Raw genomic sequence first — 8,035 nt, 5'->3', positions numbered from 1 at the left:
TATAATTTATATATCTTTTTAGACAAGTCTGTACATGAAGTCTAGAAGTTGTTGCAAAACTAATTTTCCTCCTTGAGTCTCCTATCAAGTCTATAATTGAGTCCCTCCTCTCTGGACTCCTTCTGTCTTCACCGTCCACTTATGCCTGACCTTTCTGCAGTGTTCTGGTTTTTTCCTTTTGACCTTGGAGATCTTGCAGTTCCAGGATAACTGAGATGAAGGAAAATAATCATTCCAGTCCAAGCTCGGAATTCAATATGTAAAGGACAAATCTCTCTTTTGGTTGACTGCATTATTTTAAAAGATTTATTTACTTATTCATGAGAAACACACACACACACACACACACACACAGAGAGGCAGAGACACAGGCAGAGGGAGAAGTAGGCTCCATGCAGGGAGCCTGACACGGGACTCGATCCCGGGTCTCCAGGATCACGCCCTGGGCTGAAGGCAGCGCTAAACTGCTAAGCCACCAGGGCTGCCCTGGTTGACTGCATTTTTTAAAAATTTCCAAACTTGTTAAGTTTTTAATTACAGCCAAGTTAACATACAGTGTTATATTAGTTTCAGGTCTACAATATAGTGTGATTCATACCCAGTGCTCATCACAAACGCATTCCTTAATCCCCATCACCTATTTAACTCATCCCCACACCCCTCTTCCCTCTGGGAATCATGAATTTGTTTTCTATAATTAAGAATCTTTTCCTTGGGTTCTTTTTCTCTTTGCTTGTTTCATTTTTTAAATTCCATGAGTGAAATCATATGGTATTTGTCTTTCTCTGACTTATTTTGTTTAGCATTATACTCTCTAGCTCCATTTATGTCATTGCAAATGGTAAGATTTCATTCTTTTTTATGGCTAAATAATATTCCACCGTGTGTGTGTGTGTGTGTGTGTGTGTGTGTGTGTGTATCACACCTTCTTTATCCATTCTTCAGTTGATGGACACTTGGGGTGCTTCCATAATTTGGCTATTGTAAATAATGCTACTGTAAACACAGGGATGCATGTATCCCTTTGAATTAGTGTCCTTGTATTTTTTGAGTAAATTTCCAGTAGTGTAATTGGATCATAGGGTAGTTTTATTTTTAAATTTTCAAGTAGTGGTAATCCCTGGGTGGCTCAGCAGTTTAGTGCCTGCATTTGGCCCAGGGTGTGATCCTGAAGTCCCGGGATCAAGTCCCACATCGGGCTCCCTGCAGGGAGCCTGCTTCTCCCTCTGCCTGGGTCTCTGCCTCTCTCTCTCTCTGTGTCTCTCATGAATAAATAAAATCTTAAAAAAATTTTTTTCGAGTAGTCTCCATACTGTTTTCCGCAGTGACTGCACCAGTTTGCATTCTACCAATGTGCACTAAGTTCCTTTTTTCCACATCCTTGCCAACACCTGTTGTTTCTTTTGTTGATTTCAGCCATTCTAACAGGTGTGAGACAATATATGTAGTTTTGATTTCCATTTGCCTGATGGTTAGTGATGAAAATTTTTTCGTTATCTATTGGCCATCTGAATATCTTCTTTGGAAAAATGTCTGTTCATGTCTTCTCATTTTTAATTGGATTATTTGGTTTTTGGTATGGAGTTGCGGAAGTTCTTCGATATTTACATATACACACACACACACAAATTCTTTACAGGGTATGTAATTTCCAAATATCTTCTCCCATTTGGTGGGTTGCCTTTTAGTTTTATTATTTCCTTGCAGAAGCTTTCCATTTTGATGAAGTCCCAATAGTTTATTTTTGCTTTTGTTTCCTTTGCCTCAGGAGACACATCTAGAAAAAAGTTGCTACAGCCAATGTCAAAAAGGTTACTGTTTGTGTTGTCTTCTAGGATTTTTATGGCTTCCAGTCTCACATTTAGGTCTTTAATTCATTTTGAATTTATTTCTGTGTATGGTGTAAGAAAGTGGCCTAGTTTCTTTTTTATGTTGCCGGCCAGTTTTCCCAACACTATTTGTTGAACTAATAGTCTTTGTGTGTGTGAAATCTTCAGAGTTTTCTACGTATAAGGCCATACTATTTGTAAACAGAATTAATTTTACTTCTTCCTTTCCAATTTGGATGCTTTTTCTTCCTTTTCCTTGCCTAACTGTTCTGGCTAGAAGCTCCTAGATTGTTATTGAGTAGAAGTGGCAAGACTGGGCATCTTTGTCTTTTTTCTGATCTTAGAGGAAAGACACTACATATGGTGTTAGCTGTGGGGTTTTCCTATATGGCCTTTATTATGTTGATGTAGTTTCCTTTCATTCCTAGTTTGTTGAGTGTTTTTATTATGAAAGAGTGTTGAATTTTGTAAAATGCTCTTTTTGCCTCAATCAAAATAATCGTTTTTTTTTTTTTTCTTCCTTCACTTTGTTAATGTAGTATGTTGATTTTCAAGGTAAATCACTCTTGCATTCCAGGAATAAGTCCCTCTTGGTTATGGTATATAATTCTTTTAACATGCTACCAAATTCAGTTCTGCTATAGTATTTTGTTGGGGATTTTTGAGTCAGTATTCATAAGGGATGTTGGTCTGAAGTTTTCTTGTAGTGATTTTGCCTAGGTTTGGTGTCATAGTCATTCTGGCCTCATCAAATAAGTTAGAAAGTGTTCTCTTCAATTTGCTGGAGAGCTTGCGAAAGATTGGTGTTAATTCTTTTTTTTCTTTCTTTCTTTCTTTTTTTTTTAGAGGTGGGAGGCAGAGGGAGGAGAGAGAGAATCCAAGCAAGCTTCACTCCCAGCATGGAGCCCAAAGTGGGGCTGGATTTTACAACCTTGAGATCATGACCTCAGCAGAAATCAAGAGTTGGATGCTTAACAGACAGAGAGCCACCTAGCCGCCTCTTGTGTTAATTCTTTAAATATCTGGTAAATTCACCAGGGAAGCCATCTGGTCCAGGACTTTTATTTGTTGGGAGGTTTTTGATTACTGATTTAGTCTCCTTATTAGTTATAGGTCTATTCAGATACTTTATGTCTTCATGATTCAGCACTGGTTGGTTTTATGTTTCTAGAAATGTGTCCATTTCATATGGGTTACCAATTTGCAATTACTCATAGTACTGTTATAAAATTTCTGTAAAATCCCCAGTAATGTCCCCACTTTCATTCTCATTTTAGTAATTTAAACCTTCTCACTCTTTTTCATAGCCATTCCAGCAAAAGATTTATCAATTCTGTTGCTTTTTTCAAACAACCAAATCTGGTTCTGTTGATTTCTCTATTTTCTATTCCTGTCTCTGCTCTCTTCTTTATTTCCTTCCATCTACTAGCTTTGGATTTTGTTTGCTCTCTTTCATCTAGTTTAAGATCTACAGTTAGGTTATTGATTTCTTTCTAATACATGCATTCACAGCTATAAATTTCCCTCTGAGCTTTCACTGTATCCTGTATGTTTTGATATGTTGTGTTTTCTCATTTGTCTCAAGGTATTTTCAAATTTCACTTGTGATTTCTTCTTTGACCCATTGGCTAAGAATGTGTTGGTTTCTGTATATTTGTGAATTTTTATGTTTGAGCAATTTAATTTTAAATAGTTCCCACAGTGGATTTCTCATCATTTCTCTTGGGAAAGTTGTATAGTATATACAGGTTGTATATAGCCTTTTATCACTTTTTCTGCTTTTGAGTTCAAGTCTCTTTAATATAACAATCTCAAGGTTGTTTGGAAATGCCCAAATTCTGGTGTCCCCTCAATACATAGGCAGGTCGTGTGCAAATCAGCTCACTAAATTACTTACTGGTGAAACCTAGTAATTTTGTTGGCAGCACAACATTGTACAAACATTGTACAAACGTTGATCCCACTGTGATGAATCAGCTATTAGCTACTAGGATAGGATAGACTAGGATAAAATGATCACTCTTAATTTCATGATCAGGGCCAGCAGGGCCAGCATGAGCCATGGATTATTTCATTGAATTATTTTTTTTATTAGAAAATAAGAAAAATTATTTTTTCTAATAAAAAATAATTCCACATTAGCAATTCATCATTCATTTTTCTGGATGTTTTTGGAGAGATAGAAATAATTCATGCGTCTTATTAGTGTATGAAATGTGGGAAAGGCAGGCAGAGTGGGCTTTTGGAAATAAGCTTAAACACCTGGCCTGTTCACAATTGAAATCCAAAAGCTTACATAACATGAGAAGTATCTGTATCTCATATGAAGTAGAATATGTTTCATTTTTATGTTCTTACAATTTAAAGAACTCTCATATTTATAATAAAATTTAAAGTTTTTATTTTTAAAAAATAATTTAAAAAATATTTTATTTATTTATTCTTGAGAGACACAGAGAGGCAGAGACTAGGCAGAGGGAGAAGCAGTCTCCCTATGGGGAACCTGATGTGGAACTCAATCCCAGGACCCCAGGATCACGCCCTGAGCTGAAGGCAGATGCTCAACCACTGAGCCACCCAGGTGTCCCAAAATTTAAAATATTTAAGAATTCCATGAATCTTATTTTCCGATTAGGTTTTAATATATATTAATGTAAGTCAAGTATCAAGTGCCTCTAATCCTCACTGTGACATTAGGAGGTAAGTTTCTTCACTCTTACTTTATAGAGGGAACATGATGTCCCAAAAAGGTAAAGTAACTTGCCCAAAGTTGGATGGCTGGGAAGCAACTGCCTCAGGATTCAAGTATAGGGGTCAAGTCCAAAGCCTTTGGATTTTCCACTTCAATCTTTATTTTTCAATCCATATTTTTGACCAAAATATTACAAAATACATATGATACGATGGCTACTGAACAATTTCAAGTTATAAACATTTGGTGGTTTGGCAAATGCCTCTATTATTTTAATAGCAAATTATTTGATGGCATAATGTGCAATTTCCTTTTCAATGAATCTTTATGAATTCTGTTAATTCAAATACACATGACTTTAAAAAATTCATTCAACAGGTATTTGCTATCTTGCATGTGATAAAAACTTTATCAGCTATTAAAATGAATACTAAGACTCCCTTCTTTTAAGGAGCCTTAATTTGGTATAGAAATAGGATTAAAAAAAAACCTTACAGCAGTGATTTTGGTGATTAGCTTATATGTGCATTTTAGGGAGGAATTCAGAGAAGGAGAAGATAAAGCTGAAGTTTTAAGCAGGCAAGACCTAGATATACATTAATAGCTTCAGTGCTAGAATCATTGTACCTAAAACACTTGTTAATTGAGTATAGTTAACACTAAATGTGTATCTTACAATGACTTTTTTTCATTTAGTCCTTCTAACAGCTTTGTGAGGCACAGATTCTTCATTATTTTCATCCTCCAGATAAAGAGACTGAAGCACACAGTTTAGGCAACGTGTTTAACCTCTTCCATGTACAGCCAGTTCTGGAAGAATGAGATTTGAACCCAGGCAGCATCGGGCCACTGGGTTGTGCTGCCTTCTGGGGGAGAAGGGTGATATTCTGGGTGGGGGAGCACATCGTGTGGCTGGACTGAGCACCGCAGGACAGAGGATGGGATGACTGGAGGAGCAGCCAGACCAGGCAGCAGGCATTGCTCGTTGAAAACCGTGTGGGAAAGTGCTATCCATGGACTGGGCTCCCAGGATAGAAGAGCGATGGGACCCAAAACATTTAAGACTTTATGCTTTAAAAGCAGTGTACTTTGCTTAAAAAAAAAAGAGGTCTATATATTTAAGAAAACTCAAGTGTTACAGACCACATGTTCGTGTCCCCAAAATCGATATGCTGAAACCCTAACCCCAATAGGATGTTACTAGAAGGTGAGGTCTTTGGGAAGTAATTTGGTTTAGATGAAGTCATGAGGGTAGGGGCCCCATGATGGGATTAGAGTCATTGTAAGAAGAGGTAGCAGAAAGCTTTTTCTCTCTCTCCTCACCTCCACCTCCAACATGTGAGGAAACCAGAAGAATGTCCTTACCAAAACCCAATCCTGCTGGCCTGGCACCCTGATCTTGGACTTCTCAACCTCTAGTACTGTGAGAAATAAATGTCTGTTTAAGGCACCTAGTTTATGGTATTTTGTTACAGCAGCCCAAATGGACTAAGAGGGGAAATGTCTTTTTCCCAGTGTCTGATGTCAAACATTCCCTGCAAACACTGGAAAAACTAGATGTAATACAAAATATATTCAAAAGTGCCATCTCCTCCCAACAAAGAGCTGCATGCCTGGGGATCTTGAGTACGCTCTGGGGGTGTCTCTTTACAGTACCAGAGCCCCTCTGCCGTTGGCCTCAAGCAGGTGTGTGATGGAAGGAGAGGGATGGGTGCAATAGGGTTTTGACGCATTCACCACATCAATTGTCAAAATGTGGGTCAAAGGTGCTAACACACTCACTCTCAAGCACTCTCAACTTTGGTCTCAACAACACAAAATCTGGTTGTCAAAAGATTTCTGGAAGAGGCTTTTCTTCTTTTCCTGAATTCCTTACATATGGTGACTCTTCTGTTACACTGGAGCAACGGGAAAATTATGGGTTTTGGCATTCCTGGGCTTGGTATTGCCATATTTACCTCCGAGTTCCCTCAATTATAAAGGGAATGTGATGAGAGTCTTCTTGCACAAGAGTTGTGATAAACAGGAGTAAACCAGCTAGTGGTGCCTGATACATGGTCGCTAACTCAAAAATAGTGGCTTTTCTCTTTACCCAAAGAAATACATCATTTAAGTGACTCAGAAGAGATAAATGCTTGGATTTAAGTACTGAAGTCATGCACCCAGAAACCTGTCCAGAAACAAGCACATATGTTGGCTTGGGCAGATTATTAGAACAGAACAGAGTTCATGGCAGGACCAAAAGTTCCTATGGATTCACTTTGGTCCTTTGGGGAGCCTAGAATCAACTCAGACTACAAGGACTCTCAAGAACCCTGTTCCATTTCCTCAGACTTTTGCTGCCTCTGAAAGCAGGTCATCCCATCTCTCCTCCTTTTGACATTCCTTTGGGAATAATCCCTGAAACAGTCAGAGATAAAGCTCTTATGTACTTTCTTGTCCCCTGTATTAACCTGTTTAAGACAAAAGTGCATTAATAATGTGCCATCCTCTCAAAAGTTTGCTTCTAGCAAGCAAATTTGTGAGCTCACACACATGGGGATTCTTTTGCATTTGAGGCATTTAGCATGGGTTTTCCCCCCTCTGAAATGCAGTGCATTTATACTGCAAGTATAAGAAAAAGTAGTAGTATTTGACAAAAAAAAATTGTTCCAAGGACCAGTTTCCCTCTTAAACTGATAAGGGAATAAACTCCCCCTCAAAACAAACAAAAAAACACACATCTCTAACAAATGGTAGTGGTGGTCACAGTAATTATGACAGGAAGGCAGCAAGAGAAAGAAGAAAACAAAACTCAAGTTCCAGCTCTAACCCTTATGAACTCTTTCATCTCACAAAATGGGGTCACAGCTCTTTTCCTTACCTACTTTCACAGGGTTTTGTGAAGATTAAAGAATGTATGTCAAGCATAAAAGAACTGTAAAGTGCTATGCCTCATTACAGGTGCCACATAGGAATTAAATATGCATTATGCAGACACATAGTAGTCCATAATCCATTTCTATTCTAATTTACATTTGTGAGTGATCCAGTGATTCTGCTTCTGATATTCTCATCTATTAGAAGAAAAGGAAACATTAGACATCAAGGTCTACAGAGGATTGCATCAGTTTCTTGTGTACTGCATTCTAGATTTGGGCAGTTTTCAAGTCTGTGGACAATGAAACCGATAGGCCAATGTTTCATGCAGGAGAATGGGATCATCAGTGAAATGAGCTTTCCATCCAAGGTTTGGGTGCAGGTAGCAGAAAGACTATTCTGATCTATCAAGTACCCTATCACGTCCAGATCATTCTAAAGAAAAAACCTGAACTATAACCGACAACTTAACCTTGGAACCATGTTATCTTACTTCCCGTGCCCCACTGAACTGCTTTTACTAAATTTGTCCTTGGGGGTCATGCCTTCATCTTTCCTCAGGGGTCCAAAAACAACTTGCTACAATCTACAGAAGCACTGACTGTTGAAGACTAAGAGACGACATTCCCTCCCACCCTCTCAACTCTGTTAGTGA

Source organism: Canis aureus, chromosome 33 (assembly GCF_053574225.1).
Source record: "Canis aureus isolate CA01 chromosome 33, VMU_Caureus_v.1.0, whole genome shotgun sequence".
In the NCBI taxonomy this organism is placed as follows: Eukaryota; Metazoa; Chordata; class Mammalia; order Carnivora; family Canidae; genus Canis; species Canis aureus.
This window is presented reverse-complemented; position numbering follows the sequence as displayed.